This window comes from Haliotis rufescens, unplaced genomic scaffold (assembly GCF_023055435.1).
Source record: "Haliotis rufescens isolate VD_foot unplaced genomic scaffold, xgHalRufe1.0.p SCAF_7, whole genome shotgun sequence".
Taxonomy (NCBI): domain Eukaryota; kingdom Metazoa; phylum Mollusca; class Gastropoda; order Lepetellida; family Haliotidae; genus Haliotis; species Haliotis rufescens.
This window is the reverse complement of record NW_025964361.1, coordinates 58,519,959-58,526,597: the sequence shown is the minus strand read 5'-3', so window position 1 is coordinate 58,526,597 and position 6,639 is coordinate 58,519,959.

Below are 6,639 nucleotides of genomic sequence, written 5' to 3'. Positions count from 1 at the left end.
TACAGATAAGTATCCCGTACTCACGGGGCGAGTAGATATTAATAATAAATACAACTGAATGTGGATATTTTCACTATCTTACTGTCCCTTCTCTGTCGTATATACAGATAAGTATCCCGTACTCACGGGGCGAGTAGATATTAATAATAAATACAACTGAATGTGGATATTTTCACTATCTTACTGTCCCTTCTCTGTCGTATATACAGATAAGTATCCCGTACTCACGGGGCAAGTAGATGCTAATAATAAATACAACTGAATGTGGATATTTTCACTATCTTACTGTCCCTTCTCTGTCGTACATACAGATAAGTATCCCGTACTCACGGGGCGAGTAGATATTAATAATAAATACAACTGAATGTGGATATTTTCACTATCTTACTGTCCCCTCTCTGTCGTATATACAGATAAGTATCCCGTCCTCACGGGGCGAGTAGATATTAATAATAAATACAACTGAATGTGGATATTTTCACTATCTTACTGTCCCCTCTCTGTCGTATATACAGATAAGTATCCCGTACTCACGGGGCAAGTAGATGCTAATAATAAATACAACTGAATGTGGATATTTTCACTATCTTACTGTCCCCTCTCTGTCGTATATACAGATAAGTATCCCGTACTCACGGGGCGAGTAGATATTAATAATAAATACAACTGAATGTGGATATTTTCACTATCTTACTGTCCCTTCTCTGTTGTATATACAGATAAGTATCCCGTCCTCACGGGGCGAGTAGATGCTAATAATAAATACAACTGAATGTGGATATTTTCACTATCTTACTGTCCCTTCTCTGTCGTATATACAGATAAGTATCCCGTCCTCACGGGGCAAGTAGATGCTAATAATAAATACAACTGAATGTGGATATTTTCACTATCTTACTGTCCCTTCTCTGTCGTATATACAGATAAGTATCCCGTCCTCACGGGGCAAGTAGATGCTAATAATAAATACAACTGAATGTGGATATTTTCACTATCTTACTGTCCCTTCTCTGTCGTACATACAGATAAGTATCCCGTCCTCACAGGGCAAGTAGATATTAATAATAAATACAACTGAATGTGGATATTTTCACTATGTTACTGTCCCCTCTCTGTTGTATATACTGTAAATCTGGAAATTAATGTGTCTTCAAATTACTATGACTGCTGACCCCTTGCCAAAAATGGGACTCAATATCAATGCGACTGCCCCCACCCCTTCCCCAGTGGAATGATGCATATCCTTACCCTAATCCAATCAAACAGCATTGCTTATTAGCGCTGACTAAAAACAATAAACAGTGTTTTCCAAATAGCTCTGCTTATTAGCACTGAGAAGAGCACTTCCGTAAAAACAACACAATTTATGTTTACTCTGTTGCCTGGCTTACGGGAAGTTCAAAGGCAATAAAATAATTGAACCAACATCATTTCACCGACTGGTATGCGGAGATGTCAACAAGCTTGACACATTTTTTATAGTCATTTTGGAGAAATAAATGCAAAGTCGATTAATGAGAGGAAAGACCACTCACCTTTTTTCTCATTTAATTCACGCTCGCTTTAATTTCAAGATATACAGTATGCAAGTCAGATCGTGGAAGGAGGCCTCGAATCACACTCGTTTGGATATTATGTAGGTAGGGCCAGCCTTCCAGAAACTGTCACCTCAAAAAAACTTCTCAAATGATCAAGTCTCTTCATTCATCATCGACTGTAAGCAACTAAGGGAGGTCACTCTAACTTATAAGCTGCTGTGAGCGTACACTCACCAACAACCATGTTTGTCATGTGGTGACCAGGCTTGAACGATCAGATTTCGGTAATTTGGTTGATGGCACCATATCCATCACTGGGTATTCTGGTCCAGATTAGAATACTTACAAGCCACCATCACATAGCTGGAATACTGCTGAGTACCAGACTTTCAGGCACAGTGACACACAAACATTCACCATGCCCAAGGGGCAAGTTATGAGCTAACAGTGGACAGGTGCTTTGATTCATCCCACACAGCTCTTTAGAATAGACACTGCTTGACACAATACATTACCTTGACATACCCCCATCGGGATTCTGCCTTAGAATAAAGCCCAAGCAACCAATGCTGGTCCTAAGAGGCAATTCAATGGATTGGTGAATAGTTTACTGCATGTCATTGTACCTCATTGAGATGGGCGTGGGTTAAAGTTTATTTATCAACTTTTCAGGCCCTGACTCGATAATTTACAGGCTCCTTTCATCCATTTGCAATATTGCTGAGTGCGGAATTAAACAAACACAAACATTGACATACAAACCTCACTAGCCTCATCTTCCCAAGGCAAGGGACTTAATATTAACTGACTGTAAAAGTCCAGTTTCCACCCTTGCTGAACTGGGCTGGAATTATTGAGTTACATTTTGGCTGGACTAACTATGCTTAGTCCAATGAAACACATGCAACAAACTAGACATCCAGTTCATAAACAACATTTCAACATACAGATGTCGACTGACTGCAGGTTTTGCAAAGCATGTATACTGTCAACTGGGTGTCGACAGATATTTTGCAAATCTTTTCGAGCTTTTAATCAAGGTGGTCAAATGATTTGATGAGTTTGCGAGTTAAGATCCTTATTATCAAGCAGACCAGCTTGACTGGGCACCGCCATTCTGTTTGTAGCAAATGCAAGTGATCTGAGAGGTGATTGGTAAATAGGAGGGACATAACGAACACCAGTGGCGGTACGATCAAGCCACAAAATTCCAGCGTAGTTCAGCAAGGGTAGAAACTGGTTGGTTGGTTGGTTTGTTGTTTAACCCCGCACTCAGCAATATTCCAGCTATATGACGGCGGTCTGTAAATAATGGACCAGACAATCCAGTGATTGATATCTTGAGCATCGATCCACGCAATTGGAATTGATGACATGCATCAACCAAGTCAGGGAGCCTGACCACCCGATCCTGTAAGTTGCCTTTTACGACAAGCATAGTCACCTTTTACGGCAAGTATGGGTTGCTGAAGACCTATTCTACCCCGGAATCTTTGCGGGTCGGTGGAAACTGGACGTTTGTAGTCGGTTAAACTCCTTGCCTTGGGAAGATGCCCTAGCCTGTATACAAAACATACTACTTTTGTGAGAAATTATTTATTCTTTGCTTTTAATACACCATGGTCAGCCATAAAAGGGGATTATGCAGAGTTTCGAATCTAATTGAGAACACATTCACCACGAAGCTGCCTCAAGGAGAGGTTGGTGCTCTTGATTATAAAACAACACATAGTCTGGACCTGAGATGTATACCCTGCTGTAAAATCAACAACATAGAATTTATAGTAAAATATGAAATATACACAAAACACTGTAAGATTTGAAGTGTGTCAGTAAATAGATATGTTATTTATTGTATCACTAAGAATTGATTCATTAATTCATAATAAATAGAGTTTCATCCCTGCCTGCAAAACAACTAAAAACACTTCACATCACATGGTCCCCGAGTACCTACAGATAAAGACAATGCGTGTCCCTCCTTTTCTTCCTTGCTGAAATACCATGTACTTCATCCTACTAAACATTCATGCTTCATTTGGTGAATCCCATCCATCAATAGTTACCGTATATATAGATCCCTTGAACAAAATACATAAATAATAAAGTGCCTCCCACCTCACTTTTTCAGCTCAGCTGACTGAATGAGTGAGTGAGTGAGTATGATTTTACGCCGCTTTTAGCAATATTCCAGCAATATCACGGCGGGGGCCACCAGAAACGGGCTTCACACATTGTACCCATGTCGGGAATCGAACCCGGGTCTTCAGCGTGACGAGCAAACGCTTTAACCACTAGGCTACCCGATCGCCCCTCAGCTGACTGAAAGTCAAGTGAAGTCATGTAGTGTTGTGTTTTCTGTTTTTCAGTTGTTTGTTTGTCCTTTGTAAACTTTTACATTGTCACCATCTGAAACTACAAGGCCCAAAACTATGATGTCACCAAACAATTTCAATCTGACCTTTAACATAGCAGCAGGGCCGCTGTTTCCCCAGGCGGAAGACAAGTATAAACATGTCCAAAACTGGAAATGATTAATTGTTCTCACTGTAAATATTAAAAATAATACAAACATGCATTCTGAAGAAACAATATTATCTTTAACAACTTTAACAAGTATTTGTCACAGAAGTGACGAAATGTCCCCCGCCTGTATATACACCAAAATACCAAATATGAAGACAATCCAGCGATTAGTTCTTGAGATATCGTGGCAACACCGTTTTCCAACTCCAAAAGCAGATTTGCCTGCTGTGACCTTGAAAATAGGGTCAAGGTCACCAAAACCGACTGGTGTCTGCGGTGTCTGTATATACACCATAGTTCCAAATATTAAGACAATCCTGCGATTAGTTCTTGAGATATCGCGGCAACACCGTTTTCCAACTCCAAAAGCAGATTTACCTGCTGTGACCTTGAAAATGGGGTCAAGGTCACCAAAACCGACTGGTGTCTGCGGAGTCTGTATATACACCATAGTTCCAAATATGAAAACAATCCAGTGTTTAGTTCTTGAGATATCGTGGCAACACCGTTGAAAATGGGCTCAAGGTCACCAAAACCGACTGGTGTCTGCGGAGTCTGTATATACACCATAGTTCCAAATATGAAGACAATCCAGTGTTTAGTTCTTGAGATATCGCGGCAATAAACAGGTGGGACGTACGGACGGTCGTGAATACTATATCCCCCGCTTCGCGCTTCGCGCGGCGGGGGACAATAATGTTAATATGTCAAGGCCAGGGTGCCGTTGTACAAAGGGATCTTAGCGCAGAGTGATCGTAACACCCATACCTTAACATAAAGTTATGTTGTAGCGCTAAGGTTGTTATGTACAACGGCACGCTGAGCAATAGATTTCTTGTTTTATACATTATCTTCTTCAATATGCCGTGTTACATGTATCTTCAAGCTGCTTTATGAACATACTAAATAGAAGGAGACTTAGAATACTGCCTTGATGAACACCTCTAAAACAATCAAAATATTCGGAAATGCGGAATACATGTATTCGGAATATTTTAAATTTTAACAGCTTGTCTTTGAGTATATATCACAAATCATATTCAGCATTTTGCCTTTAATATCTTATTGAGCTAACCCATACTATAAAAGATCTCTATTTATAGAATCAAAAGCTTTCTTTATGAAAGTCTACAAATAAAAAATAAAATCTACCCCAGGTTGTGGATAAATAATTTTGAAATAGTGATTGTAGTGTAGAAAATTTATCAGTTGTCCAGCTTGACACTCATGGTTTTTTGTTAAATATCTCTATGACATTTTTAAGTCTATTATTTAAAACATGTAAATATTTTTCCACAGATGTCCACTACAGAGATTCCTCCATAGTTATTAACATCATTTGTATTGCCTTTCTTGTGAAGCGGGAAAATTAAACTATTAGGCCAATTCACCAGAGTACCATTAAAAAGAACATGTAAGTATAGTAGTAAAATATCACCTCCATGTTTCCATATTTCAGAGTATCAACCAGATCCAGCGGCTTTACCCCACTTTACAATAGACTGAGCTTTAACTATTTCTTCACTTGATATTTCTCTATTTAGAGTATTATTAGTATCATCATCATCAATATGGACAGGTATATATTAGAAAGGTAATGTTGAATGAAGGAAACAAAGTCATCACCTAACAAATTGTCCTGAATATTCAAAATGTTTCAATTTCAATTTCAATCCACAGAGTGAGTGAGTGAGTGAGTGAGTGAGTGAGTGAGTTGGGTTTAACGCCGCTTTTAACGATATCCCAGTCATATCACGGCGTGCCAGCATTTTGTGGGAGGAAACCCCAAAGTGATTGAGGTCCCAGACGTTTACCCCTTCGGTGAAACCCACGAAAACAGGTATGGTGCTGACAAACCTAGAAACATAATTGGGGCGAACCGGGATTCAAACCCACAAACATAGGTTTCTGGCATGCCCAAGGGACACAACAAATCGGGGCGCCTTAGACAACTGGGCCACATGTGTCCCCCCCCCCCCCCCCCCCCCACCCACCCAATCCACAGAGACATGGTAGAGACAATTTTATGGATTTTATGGATGACAACTTCTTTATTTACTGTAAATTACTGTTATCCATCAAGTTGTCTCTACTTCATCATCTGTCAACTCCTAAGTAATGCCTCTCAAACAATCCACAGAGAACTGCTTATACCTGAAGCTAGGGAATGAGATTTGCCTAATAAGGATTTCATACCCAGACTGTTCAAGTGTCAGTCATTAACTGTGTCAAGTAGACTTCCAGCTACAGACTCATGGTAATATTCACATTTCTTGCAACAAAGTTATTGTATTTATTACAAGCAAAGCAGAACTGACTCAAATAGCTGGTTAATATTGATGTGAATCTGTCCTTTGACGGATGTGATAAACCACATCTGTATCAGTGATATATCACCTGCACTTGCAGTATATCAAAGGAGTTCTCACATCAAACACATGAATCAGTCATGATAATGCCTGAGTCCTGAGCAAGCAGTTCAAAAGTTTGATGTCAGATAAAATTTAATCCCGCAAGTTTTGGGATGGGGGTCAACAGTCCCGGTAAATCAACTTTTGAGGGCTCAACATCTTAC